At 43.3% G+C, this 19429-nt stretch overlaps 1 protein-coding gene across 1 annotated transcript in view; it reads left to right on the top strand.

Moving 5' to 3' along the window:
• The window catches only part of LIN7A (lin-7 homolog A, crumbs cell polarity complex component), a 75913-nt gene that overhangs the window by 13763 nt on the left and 42721 nt on the right, over window positions 1-19429 (top strand). The window lies entirely within an intron of this gene.

A 19429-nucleotide genomic window follows, 5' to 3' on the forward strand; every position in this document is an offset into this window, starting at 1 on the left:
AATCAGATAGCTGTTTGGGGCGTATATTAGTCCTTTGGCAGCAGTCTTAACCGTCTGAAATCCATCATCTATTCATGCTTTCAAAACAAATTGAAAATGTGCTGTAGTCAAACAAGTTATTTGGAGGAATACAGGAGTAACTGGATGGAATTTTATGGCCTGTGGTTTGCAGGAGGTCAGACTAGGTGATCTGGCCTTAAAAATCTATGATCCTACAAAGAATAGTAGTTGGGAAGAGAGTAAGTTGTGCATCCCTGCCCCATCACCATTTCCTGCCATGCTGCCAGTTTTGTATCATAATAGCAATGGCTATGGAGTTCATAGTGTATACCTCACCTTTTGCTTCCTAACAATGAAACCATGCCACAATGTCTCAGGTTTTGTTTTTTCCACATCTCATAAATGATGTCCTGTTAAATCAGGCTACAACTTGAAATAAATTGTACTCCCACACTTCCACTTCCAAAATCTATCAGAATCAAGCAAACCACACAGCTGTAGTTTATACTGACATTACCTATATTATCTGTACAACAGCAAGGGAGCTTTCCATTTCAAAGTTTGTTTTCAGCTTGCAGGAGCAATTCCGGAAAGTCATCGCTCTATCCTATGATCGTACTAATGCACAAAGAACCCTAGTTCCATTCATTTTTGTTGTTTGGAAAGTCATAGGCTTGGAAATTAAAAGTAAAAAAGTGGTATATTTGGCCATGTCAATCACTAGTATACTAGAACTGCCTGCAATGTCTAGTTACACTGGGGTATGTTAACAAGGAATGTTGCTTCCATTACACTAATCTTGCCATTACAATATTTCTCATATATACTTTCTGAAAATTGTGTTTCTCTCTGAAGTTGTATCTCCCTAGTCAGCTGCCACAGGAAATTAGTCTACAAAGTTCAGCGCTGGAGTCAACTAAAATGAAAAAAGGTGACTTCAGAAAAACAGAAGTTTAACAAAGTTTCTCATTACTTCTTCCAACAGAGAAACAGTGCCATTATGTATTCATGCGTAATGACTTATTGCATCATTTGTCATACATAATAAAGTCATCTGATCTCTGCTGCCTCTATGGGGAGGAGGCTTATGGAACAGCCAGTGAAGAAATTAAAATCATAATGCTAGAAATAATGTGAAGCTGTTTATGTCCACTGTTGGCCCACTGCCATCTCTTCCTCCCTTTTCTGGTATGAACAATAAAAGATCAAGATTAGTTGAAGAGATAAGAACTAAGGAGCAGACAGCAGGAGACTCTAATAATGACACACCAGCAGAGAAGAAACCAAGAGTAGTGGCTCTAGCTCAAACACAGAGCCTGTTGTGAAGGAGAATTAGTATCTGTGAACTAATCTCACCTCCCTTTGTGAAACACCTGTTGGTGGTTCATTTCCTTCCTTTTTCCCCATTCACCAAGAAAAATCTGTCTGACAATAGCTAAAAAACACACTATTGAATACCAGTGTGGCAACATGCACAGTTATACTGTATGTGCTACTTTTTTGTGATCTAGAGGCAGGACGTATCACTTGTTATCACTTTTACTTAGCAGGTTAGGTGGGTAATGGAGTGGAATTCCGCTGAAAGAAAGATACATCACAATTAGAAATAATGCTTTTCTTCTTACTGCTTGTCTTGGTACAGACATGTTCTCTCTCCACACACACACACACCCCTAGACCCCCCCCCCCCCCGCACTGCTCTAGTTTTCTTTAATTCCTCCACGGGTTTTAATGGGTTTCACCATAGGTTCAAATTTCATAAGGCAATTTTTGTTTTATTAAGCAAGCAGAGAGTTATGGGTGGGTTAATGCACCAGCCTTTTATCTGGATTAAAATCCTGCTCAGCTACCACATGAAAGTGACTCCGTTTGTTGACTTCAGCCTAGTCTCTAGTGTGGTTTTGTCCAGTTTCCAGTGCAGACTCTGCTTAAGACAGACTCTAAAGTACAATAGCAAATGGCACTCCAGGTCAGAAACCAGCTGAATTACAAGGACTGCAGGGAAACTGGCACAGCAGTTTACTATTTCCTCAGTTTTATGAGCTCCAAATTATAAAACTATATTTAAATATAAAGTCAGTTTATTCACTTGAGTTTCTCAGGTTTATACAGCTGTTTTAAGTTCCCTGCCCCACTCATCCCATGGTCTTAAAGGTCAAATCAGAAAAAAGATAACTCTTGAGGCATATTTCCTGCAAAACAGGGGTAAAAGCCTTTGGGCCCATTGCTGTTCCTGGGAAATCTTCATAGGACCAGTGGGAGAATGATGCGTGTTCCCCGTGGATGCCTCTTACTCCCTAGCCTCAGTCCACATCCCACCTCTTTGATAATATCATCCACCCCAACCCGAACCAGATGGGACCCAACTACAAGTGATGGGTTTGGGTCAGGTGTGATTTGTATAGCACACATCGGGGCTTGGCTCGGATTGAATAGTCTTTTATCACTCAGTTTGCCAACTATGTTATTCACAATGGGGGAGGTGTATACTGGGTGATGGGGTTGAAGCAGAGGGAGATGGGAGAAAGATAGGGGCAGACTCCCCACAGAGCCTATCCTGTCCCCATCTCCTCCTACCTGTGCCTGGCTCCTATTCTCTGCAGGGGGCTCTATGGTCCAGACAGCCCCGCTTCCCAGCTCTTGACATTTCCTATCTCCAGCTGTACCCCAGGCTCCCAGCAGCTCTGATCCCCACACTTCCCTGCGCAGTCATGGGTGCAGTATTCCCAGCTCCCTCTGTGCTGAGCTGCTGCCAAGTGCCCCCCAACCGGACCTAGTATTGACACCTGCTGGCTCAGAGGATGCTCTGCAGTCAGGAGGGGAAGAGGCCCCACTTGCTCGGTTCCTACTCCACAGCCCAATCCCAGATGCCATAGTGGCTGCTCCAGCCCTTCCAGGTCACACTCTTGCCTCCATACCCCTGCTCATGAAGTACAGGGGCAGAAATGTACATCAGTGCCCTCAATGTATCTATCCAGGGGGTTGGGCCAGGCTTTAAAATTAGGCCCAAGCAGACCTCTAGTTCAGACCCTTTGTTAGCATCTTGGCATGCAGGAATATGCCATCACGGGGTGCCAAAACTGTCCAGTGCAGGCAGTGACGGTACAAAGGATCAAAACCATTTCACCAATGAAGGGGGACCTGTTGCAGCCAGAAGGATGGAGAAACTGCAAAGGAGATGGCCAGCAGTCAGAGAAAGCAGGTGCTGGAGCATGGGATCTGTCGGCCCTGGAGATAGGTACTTCTGTGAGGATCCAGCCATTAGAGAGACACTAAAGGAGTAATGAGGGGTGCAGTGGCAACCAGATCATAGAAGGTGATTACACAAGAGGGACAAGTGATCTGAAGGAACAGGAGACACGAGCCAGCAGACAACACCCAGCCAGAAACTACAGAGATCATCACAGAATGGAGACACAGAGAACCATCCAGAAGCCAACCCCACGGGGAGGGAGGCAACTCCTCAGAGAGAGTTTGCCAGATTATGGTGACAGGGAGATGGAGATCAGTTATTCCTGGTGTGGTCACTTGTTGAGGAGACCAAGCTGTCTCAAAGAAATATGTAACTAGCTGAATCTGTGGTTAAAATGAGACTCCAACTTGGCTCTGTTGGAGGGCAGAAGGGACACGGAGCAGGAGTTTGGGTGTCAATTATTTGTTTATATCAACATTGTATGTTAAAATGTTTGTAAAATAATGAAGGAGTATCATGGTCAGTTGAACTGGAGTCAGAGGCCCATGTTTCTTCCCTGGAGGGACTGTTATTGATGGGACACCAGGAAAACAGAGAATGTGGAGAGAGACTCAACCACAAAGACAGAGCAGAACACATGGTTTAACAAAGTTTCACTTGTTCAACTTAACGTGCATTCAGCTTTACTCTTTGCAAATGAAACACTGCAGCACCCAGCCTGGGAAGAGGCAGATGTTAGGGTTAGAGCTTCTGCAATGGGAGCCCACAATCACCTTACTAACACATCTGGGAGAGTGAGCAACATTAATGTCACATGCTGGGCCCGGGCAGGGGGAATTCAAAATCAAAAGACAGACCAAAATCCACAATATAGACTTTAAAAAAAATCTCATTATATTTGGGGTTCAGCTCATGAGTGCTGATCTCTTGAGATTAGCAATATTGTAACTGTCACATGACTCCAAAAAGGTTGAACTGCAAAACAGCAGTACCCATGAGGCTGGAGTTCTGGGGAGGGTGTGCTTAAATTACTGGCTTAGAAACCTGCAGGATCCAGTGTATGGATCCAAACACAGCAGCCTGATGAGCATCCAGCAGAAGGAGCTTGACCTCGGCTCTGATAGAAAGCACATAGGAAGTCCACCAACACACAAGTTCATTTACCACTATAATAGGCCAAGTGAGACAGATACAGCACATCCAACTCTATTGCATGGTTGGAATTTTTCACACATTAGGAAAGGAGAGACTTAAACATTTGCTAAACTGCTTGCTTAAAATTATTTATTTTAAGCAGCTTCAGGGTATGTCTACAATGCAAATCACTTGCAACGGAGTATAAGGTGTGTAGCTACACGCTGCAGTGAAAAACTGGCTGCTCTCACAGCACAGTGCGTTGCTACACATGTCAGTGAAAGACTTCGGCAGCTGCCTATAGCACAGAAAGGCTCTGGAGCCTTTCTGCATTTCAGGGAGCTGCCGGAACCTTTCCCTGCTTTTCCCCTGCTGCCAGAGTCTTTCCCCATTGCAAGAGCTTCCCCCTGCAGCAGGGAAAGACTCTAGCAGTAGGAAGGCAGTGGGACACTGGGGGAGGCACTGCTTGGGTGTGTAGAGAGCTGCGTAGGGCAGAGGTTCTCAATCTTTTTCTTTCTGACCCCCCTCATGATATAAAAATTCCACAGCCCACCTGTACTACAATAACTGCTGTTCTGCATATAAAAGCCAGGGCTGGCATTAGGGGGTAGCAAGCAGGGCAATTGCCTGGGGCCCCATGCCATAGGGGCCCCGACAAAGTTACATTGCTTAGGCTTCAGCTTCAGCCGCAGGTGGCAGGGCTCAGGGATCTGGGCTTCAGCCCCATGCAGTGGGGCTTCAGTGAGTCTAATGCTGGCTCCGCTTGGAGGCCCCCTTGAGACCTGCTCGAGGGCCCCAGTCCCCTGGTTGAGAATGACTGGTGTAGGGTATATACTGTGACAATCAGGGTCCAGACCCCTCCCCCCCCCGGGGAGAAAAGGGGCTCTTAACCCCAAAGAGCATTTGAATCAGCTGGTTGTATACAATGTTGTGTATAAAAGTATGTGGAGTAAGGTCTTTTATGAAAGCATGTAATGTTTTGAACTTGATGGCCATTACGAGATATGTATACAGACTGTGGTTATGTATTTATCTATATCAGAAGTGGGCAAACTGAGCTCCTGGCTGGGGAGGCTCACCCCCGGACCCTCCCCCACTGTCCCCCCTTCCCCACAGCCACACCGCGGCACGGGCAGAGGGGCTGCGAGCTCCTGCTTCTCTGAGCAAAATGGTAAGGGGGTGGCGGCACACGCACGCGGCGGTGAGGGGTTGGGTAGGGAGTCCCAGGGGATAGTCAGGGAGCAGGGGGTAGTTGGATGGGGCGGAGGTTCTGGGGCAGTCAGGGGTCGGGGAACAGGGGACGGTTGAATAGGGCGAGGGAGTCCCAGGGGGCCTGTGGGGGAGTGGATAGGTTGGGGCAGTCAGGGGACAAGGAGCAGAGGGGTTGGAGGTCGGGGGTTCTGAGGGGAACAGTCAGCGGGTGGGAAATGGGAAGGGGCAATAGGGGGCGGGGGCCAGGTTGTTTGGGGGGCACAGCGTTCCCTATCTGGCCCTCAATACAGTTTCGCAACCCGATGTGGCCCTCGGGCCAAAAAGTTTGCCCACCCCGATCTATATAGAATACTATGCCTATGACTTAAGCTACAATTTCAAATATACCTCACTGCAGGGAGGAGTGCATTCCAAGCTAGGAGTTTACACAAAACCACATGCAAGTAATGATCCATGTTTCAACCCAGGAAAAGATAAATAATTACAGTTAATGGGAAGACCCTGAGACACCCCAGCTACCAAGTCAAGAGGGAATTTTCCCCATTATAAATAACGATGAATCATCATAGTCGACAGAAGGGGGTGGGGGGACAAAAACCATGCAAATCCTTAAAAAAGAAGGGCTTTGAAGTGAAGGCTTTATAGAAACTGATGGGCAGCCTCTAAACAGGACACTGTCCCTGAAATGCTTTATCCCATCTATGACAGGACACACTGAAACCCTGTTCAAACACAATAGGTAACTTGTATAAGGAAAGAGAATTTACCCAATATATAAGTGTTAAGCCTGAAGTTGCGTCTTTGTGTTTATTTTCTGTAACTTGTGTTTGTTTTTTCTTACTATTTCTTCTCTGAATTTGTGATTTTTCTTTTAAACAAACTTTTTGTTTATTTTTATCCAGTGCAGGTCTCCAATGTGCAAGCTTTATGGTGTGTGCGCCAAAGTGAAACTGATAACTGGGGGCAGTTTTCACGTTTGGGGTGACGAACCAGAGGGGAAAGGTCTGAGTGTCTTGTAGTTAAGAATTTGGGGAGATTTACATAGAAAACTATACATATAAAATGATGGGGTCTAAATTAGCTGTTACCACTCAAGAAAGAGATCTTGGAGTCATTGTGGATAGTTCTCTGAAAATATCTGCTCAATGTGCAGCAGCTAGGGTTGCCAGTTTTGGGTGAACATATTCCTGGAGGTTTCATCACAGCACAATCTTTAATTAAAAATTAATCTTTAATTCCTGGAGACTCCAGGACAATCCTGGAGGCTTGGCAACCCTTGAAGCAGCAGTCAAAAAAAGCTAACAATGTTAGGAACCATTAGGAAAGGGATAGATAATAAGACAGTAAATATCGTAATGCCACTTTATAAATCCATGGTGCACCCACACCTTGAATACTGCATGCAGTTCCCTCTGCCCCTTTCAAAAAAGATATATTTGAAATGGAAAAAAGTACAGAGAAGGGGAACAAAAATGATTAAGGATATGGAATAGCTTCCATATGAGGAGAGATTAAAAACACTAGGACTGTTCAGCTTGGAAAAGAGACAACTAAGGGGGGGATATGATAGAGGTCTATAAAATGAATGATGTGGAGAAAGTGAATAAGGAAGTGTTTTTTACCCCATCTCTTAACACAAAAACCAGTGAAAATTAATAGGCAGCTGGTTTAAAACAAACAAAAGAAAGTACTTCACACAATGCACAGTCAACCTGTGAAACTCATTGCTCTGAGATGTTTTAAAGGCCAAAATTATAGGGGGGTTCAAAAAAGAATTAGATAAGTTCATGGAGGATAGGTCGATCAGTGGTATTAGCCAAGATGGTCATGGATGCAACCCCACACTCTGTCTCTTTAAGCCTCTGATTGCCAGATGCTGGGACTGGATAACGGAATGGATCACTTGATAATGCCATGTTCTGTTCATTCCCTTTGAAACATCTGGCATTGGCCACTGTTGGAAGAACTGGATACTGGGCTAGATGGACTACTGGTCTCATCCAGTATGGGCATTCTTATGTTTTTATGTTGGGATCACCCTGAAAGGAGTAACTAGGCTGGTGGAAGTGAGGATGAGACTTTTGTGCTTGTGAGCTGGTGTCAGGACTCTGAGCCATAGCAGCATAGAATTAAGGCACCCAAAGCTACAAGACAGGCAGCAACAGAACCCCTTATTGATCTGCATTATACTCAAAATGTCACACATACCCACAGGGTTCAGGGTTATGCTACTCACCTAAGCAGTGTCTCAGTGTCTACACTGCTGTTTATACCCATACTAGGGGAGCATGCAGTGTAGACATACCTTTAATTTTTAAAAGTGATGTCCTACCTGCTAATAATGAAGTTCTTGTCACATATGGGTATTGTCATGTATGTTGGGGCCAGTGGCCGTTTACCTAGACCACTTGAAAAAGATATGCATGAGTGATTTGGTATTTATCTGAACAGTAGAAGTTTTATATGATTCATTCTTTCTTATGTTTGAGTAGCTGTAGCAATATTCAGTTGTTGGAATATAAAAGTGCTCTTGAATTAGACCTGTAATGATTACCAGATCATTTATTTAAACCAAAATAATAGAACATTAACATTGTTTTTAATTATAGTTATTTTGAGAAGACTTCAAAGATATGCTTATATATTATAGATGCAGTATAAAAATGTACCATAAAGGCCTGGATAACATTACTGGATTTTAACTGATTAAATTGCTGCTCCTTGCACACCATTATGCCCAATTTACGATAGTGAGGTATACCTCTCAGGCCTTGTCTATACTACGAAATTAGGTTGAATTTACAGAAGTCGGTTTTGTAGAAAGCGTTTTTATACAGTCGATTGTGTGTGTCCCCACACAAATGCTCTAAGTGCACGTAGTCGGCAGAGTGTGTCCACAGTACCAAGGCAACTGTCGACTTCTGGAGCGTTGCACTGTGGGTATCTATCCCACAGTTCCCGCAGTCTCTGCCACCCATTTGAATTCTGGGTAGAAATCCAAGTGCTTGATGGGGCTAAAACATTGTCGCGGGTAGTTCTGGGTACATTTGCGTCTTTTTTCTTGAGTTACCTGTGCAGACGCCATAGCACGGCAAGCATGGAACCCGCTCAGCTAACCATCACCGTATGTCTCCTGGGTGCTGGCAGACGCGGTACTGCATTGCTACACAGCAACAGTTTATTGTCTTTTGGCAGCAGAAAGTGCAGTATGACTGGTAGCCGTCATTGACGTAGTCCAGGGTGCTCTTTTAACCGACCACGATGAGGTCAGGGGTGCCTGGGCAAACATGGGAGTGACTCAGCCAGGTCATTTCCCTTTTAAGTTTCATCTCATGGCGATTCAGTCCTACCGGCAGTGCACTGTCTTTTAATCTGCAGCCAGCAGAAGACGATGGCCATCAGTCATACTGCACCGTCTTCTGCCAAGCACCCAGGTGATGACGATGGCTAGTGGTGGTACTGCACGGTCTGCTGCCAGCAAGATGTATAAAGATAGATGAAGTGGATCAAAACAAGAAATAGACCAGATTTGTTTTGTATTCATTTTCTCCTCCCTCCCTCCGTGAAATCAACAGCCTGCTAAACCCAGTTTTGAGTTCTATCCTTGAGGTTTTGAGTTCTATCCTTGAGGGGGCCATTCTGTTTCTTGCAAAGGCATCCCCTTTGTTGATTTTAATTCCCTGTAAGCCATGTTGTCAGTTGCCCCTCCCTCCACCAGAGCAACGGCAAACAATCATTTCGCGCCCTTTTCCCTAGTTTACCCAAGCAGGAGCAGACGCCGTAGCACAGCAAGCATGGAGCCTGTTCAGCTCACCACAGCAGTTATGACCATTGTAAACTCCTCGTGCATTAGCATGCAGTATATGCAGAACCAGCACCTGAAAAACCAGGCGAGGAGGCAACGGCAGCGCAGTGATGAGGACATGAACACACTTTTCTCTAAAACCGTGTTCCCCCGCAATTTGGAGATCATGGTGTTAATGGGGCAGGCTCATGCCATGGAACGCCAATTCTGGGCCTGGGAAACAAGCACAGAGTGGTGGGACTGCATAGTGTTGCAGGTCTAGGATGATTCCCAGTGGCTCCGAAACTTTTGCATGCGTAAGGGCACTTTCATAGAACTTTGTGACTTGCTTTCCCCTGCCGTGAAGCGCAAGAATACCAAGATGAGACCAGCCCTCACAGTTCACAAGTGAGTGGCAATAGCCCTGTGGAAGCTTGCAATGCCAGACAGCTACTGGTCAGTCGGGAATCAATTTGGAGTGGGCAAATCTACTGTGGGGGTTGCTGTGATGCAAGTAGCCAATGCAATCACTGAGCTGCTGCTATCAAAGGTAGTGACTCTGGGAAATGTGCAGGTCACACTAGATAGCTTTGCTGTAATGGGATTCCCTAACTGTGGTGGGGCTATAGACGGAACGCATATCCCTATCTTGGGACTGGACCACCAGGGCAGCCAGTACATAAACCGCAAGGGGTACTTTTCATTGGTGCTGCAAGCACTGGTGGATCACAAGGGACGTTTCACCAACATCAACGTGGGATGGCTGGGAAAGGTTCATGACACTCACGTCTTCAGGAACTCTGGTCTGTTTAAATGGCTGCAGGAAGAGATTTACTTCCCAGACCAGAAAATAATTGTTGGGGATGTTGAAATGCCAATAGTTATCCCTGGGGACCCAGCCTACCCCTTAATGCCCTGGCTCATGAAGCCGTACACAGGCACCCTGAACAGTAGTAAGGAGCTGTTCAACTATAGGCTGAGCAAGTGCAGAATGGTGGTAGAGTGTGCATTTGGATGTTTAAAGGGTCGCTGGCGCAGTTTACTGACTCACTCAGACCTCAGTGAAACCAATATTCCCATTGTTATTGCTGCTTGTTGTGTGCTCCACAATCTCTGTGAGAGTAAGGGGGAGATGTTTATGGCGGGGTGGGAGGTTGATGCAAATTGCCTGGCCGCTGAATACGCGCAGCCAGACACCAGGGCAGTTAGAAGAACACAGCAGGAAGCGGTGCACATCAGAGAAGCTTTGAAAACCAGTTTCATGACTGGCTGGGGTACTGTGTGGCACTTCTGTTTGTTTCTCCTTGATGAAAACCCGCCCCCTTGGTTGATTCTAATTCCCTGTAAGCCACCCACCCTCCCGCCTTCAATCACAGCTTGCTTGCAAAGGAAATAAAGTCACTATCATTTTAAAAACATGTATTCTTTATTAATTGATTATAAAAATAGGGAGATAACTCACAAGGTAGCCCGGGTGGGGTGTGGGAGGAGGGTAGGAGGGAAGGAGAAGGCCACTTTAAAACTTGTTGAATGCCAGCCTTCTGTTGCTTGGGCTGTCCATTGGGGTGACATGGTTGGGTGCCTGGAGCCTCCCACCCCACGTTCTTGGGCGTCTGGGTGAGGAGGCTATGGAACTTGGGGAGGAGGGAGGACGGTTAAGCAGGGGCTGCAGCGGCAGTCTGTGATCCTGCTGCCGTTCATGAACCTCCACCAGATGCCGGAACATGTCCGTTTGATCCCGCAATAGTCCCCAGCGTTTCCTCATGCCTCCTCTGATCTTCCTCCTGCCACCTCTCCTCATGTTCATCGGCCACCGTCCTGTTCTCTGCTACTGTGTCCCTCCATACAGCTCTCTCAGTGCCGGACAACTGCATGAGCTCAGAGAACATGTCATCGCATGTGCGTTTTTTTTGCCGCCTTATCTGAGATAGCCTCTGGGATGGAGGAGGGAGTCTTGAAAAATTGCAGCTGCTGGAGGAAAAAAAGGGAGTGAAGTATTTAAAAAGATATATTTTACAGAACAATGGCTATACTCTTTCACGGTGAACAACACTATTCACATTACATAGCACATGTGATTTTGGTACAATGTCACATTTTGCATCTTATATTGAGTGCCTGCGGCTTTGGTGTTAGAGATCACACACGCAGGGCAGGGCAACAGAATTCGGCTTGCAGGCAGCCATGGTAAGCCATAGTCTTTCGGCCTCTGCAACCTTCATAACAGCAGCCTCCTCCTTTCCCATACCAAGCAAAGCCCATTGAGTTGGCCATTTACTGCTGCAGTTTTCCTGTTAACGTGCAGCAGCAGAAACCAAACTAACCCCCTCCCCCCATCCAATTCTCTGGGATGATCACTTTTCCCCTCCCCCCTCCGCCTGGCTGGTATCAGGGAAGATCCCTGCTAGCCAAACGCGAACAGCTCAGCGCCAATGGCCTCCCCCCCCCGCCCCCAACGCATGGCTAACTGCGGGGAGGATTTATTTTCAGCCACAGGCAAACAGCCCAGTAGGAACGGCCACCTCTGAATGTCCCCTTAATCAAATTCCCCTATTTCAACCAGGTTACCATGAACGATATCACTCTCCTGAGGATAACACAGAGAGATAAAGAACGGATGTTGCTTGAATGCCAGCAAACACCGGGACCATACGCTGCCAGGCTTTGTCATGCAATGATACCAGATTACTTGCTACTAGCATGGCGTGGTAAAGTGTCCTACGATGGAGGATGGAATAAGGCTGCTCTCCCCAGAAACCTTCTGCAAAGGCTTTTAGAGTACCTCCAGGAGAGCTTCATGGAGATGTCCCTGGAAGATTTCCGCTCCATCCCCAGACACGTTAACAGACTTTTCCAGTAGCAGTACTGGCCACGAATGCATCCCAAGTCCTCAGGGCTACTTAATCATTAAAAAACGCTTGCTTTTATAACATGTATTATATTTAAAAAGGTACACTCACCAGAAGTCCCTTCTCTGGCTTTGGTGGGTTGGGAGGGTATTTCAGTCAGGTGATAAAAAGATCCTGGCTGTTGGGGAGAATGGTGTGCTGTGGGCTCTCCCCAAGCTCGTCCTCCTCCTCATCTTCCCCATCTGCAAAATCCTCAGCCATGGCGGAGAGTATCCCATCCTCGGAGTCCACAGACAGGGGTGGGGTAGTGGTGGCGGCCCCCCCTAGAATCGCATGCAGCTCAGCGTAGAAGCGGCATGTCTGGGGCTCTGTCCCGGAGCATCCGTTTGATTCTTTGGTTTTCTGGTACTCTTGGCTGAGCTCCTTAAGTTTCACGCGGCACTGTGTTGCGTCCCTGATATAGTCTCTGAGATTTTTTGAAACGTTTTGGCATTTCGTCTTTTGGAACGTAGTTCTGATAGCACGGATTCCTCTCCCCATACAGCGATCAGATCCAGTACCTCCAGTTCGGTCCATGCTGGAGCTCTTTTTCGATTCTGGGACTGCAGGGTCACCTGTGCTGATGAGCTCTGCATGGTCACCTGTGCTGATGAGCTCACGTGGCCAAACAGGAAATGAGATTCAAAAGTTCCCGAGGCTTTTCCTGTACACCTGGCCAGTGCATCCGAGTTCAGAGTGCTGTCCAGAGTGGTCACAATGGTGCACTGTGGGATAGCTCCTGGAGGCCAATACCTTCGAATTGCGTCCACACTAACCCTAATTCGAAACCGCAATGTCGATTTCAGCACTAATCCCCTTGTTGGGGAGGAGTACAGAAATTGGTTTTAAGAGCCCTTTATGTCAAAAAAATGGCTTCGTTGTGTGGACTGGTACAGGGTTAATTCGAATTTAATGCTGCTAAATCCGACATAAACTCGTAGTGTAGACCAGGCCTCAGATGACTAGTTAGCATGAAATTTTGTACAACTTAAAAAACAAACAAAAATGGCACAAAAAGACTCCCCACTTTCTCAATTCTTCTAAACTCTCCATTTTAATCAGTAAATTAAAGAGAATTACTGGAACAGGAGAGAACACTGTTCTGTGAGTAAGTAAGGAACTACACCAAAGAATGAAAGCAAATTGGGCTGTCTGGTGTATGACATCATAGAAGGAAGTGTAATGGAATACAAAGTAGCAAGTGCCATCAGTATTCTACTAATGCCGAGGATTTTCAGAAGTATGCACTGAAATTCATCCAAAACTGAATATTACAGAAATAACTACACTTAATTAGAAGAGTAGGAGATCCAGATGAACTGTGAAGTTGTACAAAGATTTATTTCATTGAGACTCTTCACCTTCTGCCTAGATAAAATCTTTAGACACACTTGAATGAGGAAGAATGACATGCCCAAGTCTCCTCAGATTTTCAAACGACATATTAGCTGAAACTCTCCCGTTTACACTGCCCTGGGTATATTTCTACTCTGCCCTGATGAGCTTTTTAAATAACTGTTTTGTGAAATGTCAGAGACAAACTGTGTATTCTTACTATTAATTGCAATGACATCCCGGATGGCATTTTGTGTTTATAGTATATATTTCCTCTTTCTGATAAATAATACACTTTCACCTTCAATTAACTTTTTCATAGCTGGAGTGTGGCAGTAGAAGGATAAAATGTGTCTCAGAAAGGTGGGAAGTCTACTATCCAAAACCTTTTTAGTCTACAAGAAATTTTTATATTTCCTTATTGCGATCAGTCCAGCAAGATGATTCCAGACCAGCTGGTGAAAAAACAGCCATATATTGCCTATGTAAGCAATTACTGCTTGAACCAAAACTAACTTCACAGAACACTGTCATTACTAGTCAAAAAGAGTCTGTTATGCCAATGGTTAAAAATTGTTCAGGGGGCTGCAGATTATAACAGTACGATCTCCAGATAAGCACAGGAGTGGAAGACCAGACATTAATTAATGTAGTACAGCTCTTACCTCCGGTGTACATAGTGGATCTAAGTATCTTGCATTCCAAAAGTTACTGAAATTTTGTATCACTAAACACTGACAGTTATAGTGACTCGTGAACACAAAATGATTCAGAATGCTGAAATCAAATATCCTGGCATTTCTATGAATTGCTGGATTTCCTGGATCTCCTGAGTTAGAATTAAGACAAACCTTGCCAAATTCTGCCATCAGTTACAGCTATTATACAGACTCCAATGAAAGCTAGACTTTACCTTACAAACTGGTAACAGAACTGTGACATGTCTATCAGTGTTGGAGTACCTAGGATCCTTATTTCTCATAGTATCTGCGTTTGGTTGTTGTTTTGGGGCTACAGTTATCTGAAATGCAAAATATTGGAAATAATATTTATGTTTAAAATAAACAGATTAATTTCAGGCAGATCTATATAAATTGTGTTTAATGACATCAGTTTTGAATAAAGAGACAGCAAGGGAGAATGACATATAATAATACCATTTGAAAGAAGTGAGACTAAACATAGGGACTGAAGGACAGTGATAAACAAGCAAGATGACCTGCCTTTACAACTGTATTATTCTACGTGGCTATGTCTACACAATTCTGCTTCATTTAATACTGCATGGTAATGTTCCAGTTTTTAATCACAGTATGAAATCATACTAGCTCCATGTTTTAGTGATTTCTCCCTCTTTCTTTACCTCTGTACAGTAACATAATAGCCTGCTTATGGTCCCCAGGAATGCAAACGAAACTGCATTCCAATGAAAAAATATAAAAATATTACATGAGATGAGAATTTTTCTGAAAACAATGTTCCTTTTCGATGCACACTGTTGATATAATGTGTTCCATCTGCAGCCACCTCACCATTATCTGTGTTTCACTGATAATGTGACCCACCATGCTGAAACATTATTTCCTCAAGTGCTGCATGTGAGTTCAATGATGAGAAGAGCGGAGAAGTGAACAGAATGTTAAATAGAATGGGGGGAAGAGTAGAGATCATTGCTTAAATAGAAGAGAGAAGTATAAAGAGGTGTTGGTAAAAATAAAAATCTAAGATGAGCATTAGGTCCAAAAGGGAAAGAATAAGCAGATGTTCCTTTTCTGGTATATTCAACATAAAATATCAAGTAATCATTCACCCCCAGTCTTCAAACAAAATTCCCATTGATCTCAATGGAAGATCAGTGAGTGGAAGAAGATAAATCCATGCTAATTTGATTGCAGTCTAAATTTCAATCAAATAAAATTGTGATCAAAGGGATTATTATTGGAAGGCTTTTGTTTAAACAAAATAATCTGTTTCCTTGACTGATGAAAGGGATGAATTAGAAATAGTAAAGAGGAAAGATTGAGTTTAATTTCCTTTATTATATAATATAAATGTAGCTTTAAACTGTTTGTAAAATAGTTTCACAATTTCAATGGATTTTTAATTAATTCATTAATTTACACTTTCTACTAATAGATGAGAAAACATTATAAGAAGACTTTCTTGCCCATTCTTCATAACAAACAGAACTAATTCCTTAATTACATAGCAAAAGGAGGATTTTGGTCAAGAAAAGAACCCCAAAGGGAAATCCTGGCCCTGTTGAAAGCAAGAGGAGTGTTTTCATTAAGTTCAATAGGGGCAGGATTTCACCCCATATTTTAACTTCTCACAAGTGACTTTGAAATCTTCATAGCTGCCAGTCACATCACTTCTTTTTCCTCACTCCTTGGAACAATTATTCATATTTTAACTCCGCCCTAAAGCAGTTATTCCATGTTGGGTGAAATTCTCCCTGTCCAGAGGGCCAGCACAAAGCTGATGCTCCACTTAAGCCCTTATGCAGGGATGAATTTTACGCTTGTTGAACCTGCTTTAGAGTAGCTATTTACCCAAGCCTCACCTCAACAGGCATATCACTGGAAAGCAGTACAACGTTTCAAACCCTCATGAGGTAATATTTTACCTTCATGCCTATATTTTACAGTGTGTGTTGAAACTGTGTGTTTTATGGTGTGTGTTGAAACTTGTTTTGTCTTGTGAAACAAGAATAACGCTCATGACAGAGGTGTCTGCTTGGAACAAACATATGGCCATGAGCACATTCCTCATTTTCACTTTGGGATTTAATCCTCCTCCAAAGCTATTTATTGCTTCATATATTCTTCTGCCATGAACATTATCCCTAAAGTCACTACCAAATGGAGTCCGAGCACTGGGCCCAGCAGTGATAAGGGAAGGGAAGCACATTGTTAAGAAATATGATAGAGAGATAATACATCAAAGCAACAGCTTGGATCACTACATCTATTTTGCAGTATTGGGTGAATTTGGGAACATGGAAAGTTATATAATTTTTAAAAAAGTGTCTTTGTAATAGGCACCTTGATAGTCTCATTATATTTTCTGAGCACTGGGATTTCCTTATGTTACCTGCAAATGGAAACTCCCAGTGCTATATTACTTTCTGGTATCAGAAACAATAAATTAAATAGTATCATTTATTTACTTGCTGCTAGTCTTGGGAAATCTTCCAACTCCTGGGGCCAAAGGGTAAACAATTTACTGTTTTCAGCGTCCCAAAACCCCAACTTTTACTGTAACTTACGACAGCATCTAAGACTTTGAGTTTAATCTTTTGAAATAAGTATATACCTGTATATGTATTTCTTAGACTTTCATTTTAGAAAAACAAATAGTGTGCAATACTGCTTATATAGTTAAAAAATGCATTTGCTCAACTAGTGAACATCTTGAGTTTTAAAGTATGAGAAATAAAATATTGAAATAAAAGTATATGTGTTATCAGCAGAAAGGTTTACTTTGGGTTTCAGTGGCAGGGTTTACAATTCTGAGAAATTGCTAGGCAGGAAGTATCCTGCCTTCAGGATCACTGATCAGCAATGGACAATTTTGTTCTGATAAAGTAATGCTTATAACTTAATATCCTTGATAGAGATGGTTATATGACTGGGCGTCTGTGAAGATCACTCTGAACTTGTTCTCTGCAGCTTAGATTAGAGTCTGGGGTCCTATTCTCTCACCGCAGAGCCTGTGTAACTCCCAGCAAAGTCAATACCTTGTAAGAAATATTCCTAGCCTATCTCACTGTGGGAGAATAAAGCCCTAGCTCTCCTGCTCCTGCAGTTGAATTACATTTCTTAAGAAAGCTTATACTGTCTTTCTAATTTGCATCTGGATTCTTTATTACTACAAACATAACTGTAAGTACCTGCAAGGTGAAGGTCTGACTCAAAAAAAACATGTATAGTGGCTATGGTTTGAAAACCCGCACAGGAGCACCATCTACATACACATACTCTATTATATACACCTCGTAAAGCACGGAGAAAGTAAAGTACTCATAACTTTTGTTATGGTAAGCAAGATAGTGAAAAGTCATGCCTCCCACAATATACATAATGGAGTCGTGGCCCATGACTGGGACTCCTAGGTGCTACGATAAGACAAATAATATGCAACATATCATCAACTGGTAAAGTTACTACTGTTGGTAGTTTTCGTTGTTTAGTTTAAGAACAATCACAAGCTTTGCTTTATTAGTGCTTTATTATGGGTGCTGCCTGAATTTTTGTTTTTTCATGTGCAACTACTCTATCAGAAAATGGGAGATGCTCACTTCAGCAAATGACAACTTGGCACTCAGTTTTGCCTAGGAATTTATGCACTCACCTCCTGTTGATTTCACATCAGAGAGCATGAATTTATCATTTGTACTACTATGTTTCTCTCTTTGCAATATATCGCAATACTAAATGCAAACTTGTCCTACTTCTAAATGCAATTAATCATACTGTGAATGATCCAGGCACCAATTCAGGAAGGCACTTAAGCACATGCTTATCTTTAAGCATATACTTAAAACCCATTGATTTCAACAGGACAATGACATGGCTAGAGTTAATTAAGCATATGCTTTAAGAATAGGGTTACTTTCGCGAATCAGGGTGCCAAAGAACACTGATGTCAGTAGGAGTCTTTCCACTGAATTTAATAGGTTTTGGATCAGGACCATAGTGAACATGGGGAGAAGCAGAGAATCCACAGAAATAGAGGTAGAACAGCTAGGTGAGAATAAAATAGTGGTGGACCAGCCAGCAGCTGCACTGTGCTTCTGCTCAGTATAGTTTGGGAGGAGAGCTAGGAAGGAAGCTCTAAACTGAGCTAACCAGGGTAAAAAAAACAAACCCCAAAACCAAAACCCCTTTTAATTTAAAGCAGCTGAAGGGCTTTTCTAAGCTATGGCAACTGCAGAGGTCCAATCAGAACTGCTCTGCTAGTAGAGTATTGGGCAATTCTCAGATGCAGCCCTTCATCTGCTTTGTACTGTCTGCGCAGAGCAGCTGAAGCTGGGGACAAGGACTGGAAGTCTAAAAATGAACTAACTGTGAACCTCTCAGTTTGAATGGGAAATGTCAAAATTATGAATCTGGTAAATACCCATTTTTGGAGGTATTTCATTGTTAGAAAGATACTTTTGCTATTAGTTCTTTACATTTTTAACTATTATTATGAATATTTAAAAATATACTTTAAACCACGCATCTGAAGCCATCCTTTCCCCATTTCTAAATAGCTTCTCATGTCTGTGCCAGATAGGACAGCTGCTCAGAAGAGCTGAACTGCAAGATGAGGATTCTAAGAATTGTTTCAATTAGTGTAATCTCCCAGTCACAAACACTACAATCTTTATCATGGGGAAGCAGGGTTATTTAAGGTAATTTCCATTCATTATAAAGATTTTATTTTTAAACGCAGCTAAATCACATTTAAAATGCCTCAAATATATTGCATGCATGTAGTATTGTATATTCCCTGAGTCACTATATGACTACACTATGATATTTTTTCTGGTATAATTGGCTAGTGATGTCATGGGTAGAAATGAAAATAAGTCTACATTAGAGGCAATGGGAATGACCACACAATCAAGACATCATTACAATGTTGCCAGGCTTCATCTACTTCAGCAAGTTTTGTAGCTGTAATTCACCTCCAATGCAGCTCCTGCAGCAGAAGTTGTAACGTAGGCTTACATGACATGGTAGTAAAAATGTCTGAGCCCTGCCTATGCTACAGCTTCCACAATTGCTGCCACTGGTTAGGATCCACCCCTTTCAGCTCAGCTGCTTGTTTCAGTTAATTCTTGCAAAGAAGTGTATTTTAACTAAGTGGACTGACTCAGCTCCCTCACTTGACCAG

Source organism: Chelonia mydas, chromosome 1 (assembly GCF_015237465.2).
Source record: "Chelonia mydas isolate rCheMyd1 chromosome 1, rCheMyd1.pri.v2, whole genome shotgun sequence".
Lineage (NCBI taxonomy): Eukaryota > Metazoa > Chordata > Testudines > Cheloniidae > Chelonia > Chelonia mydas.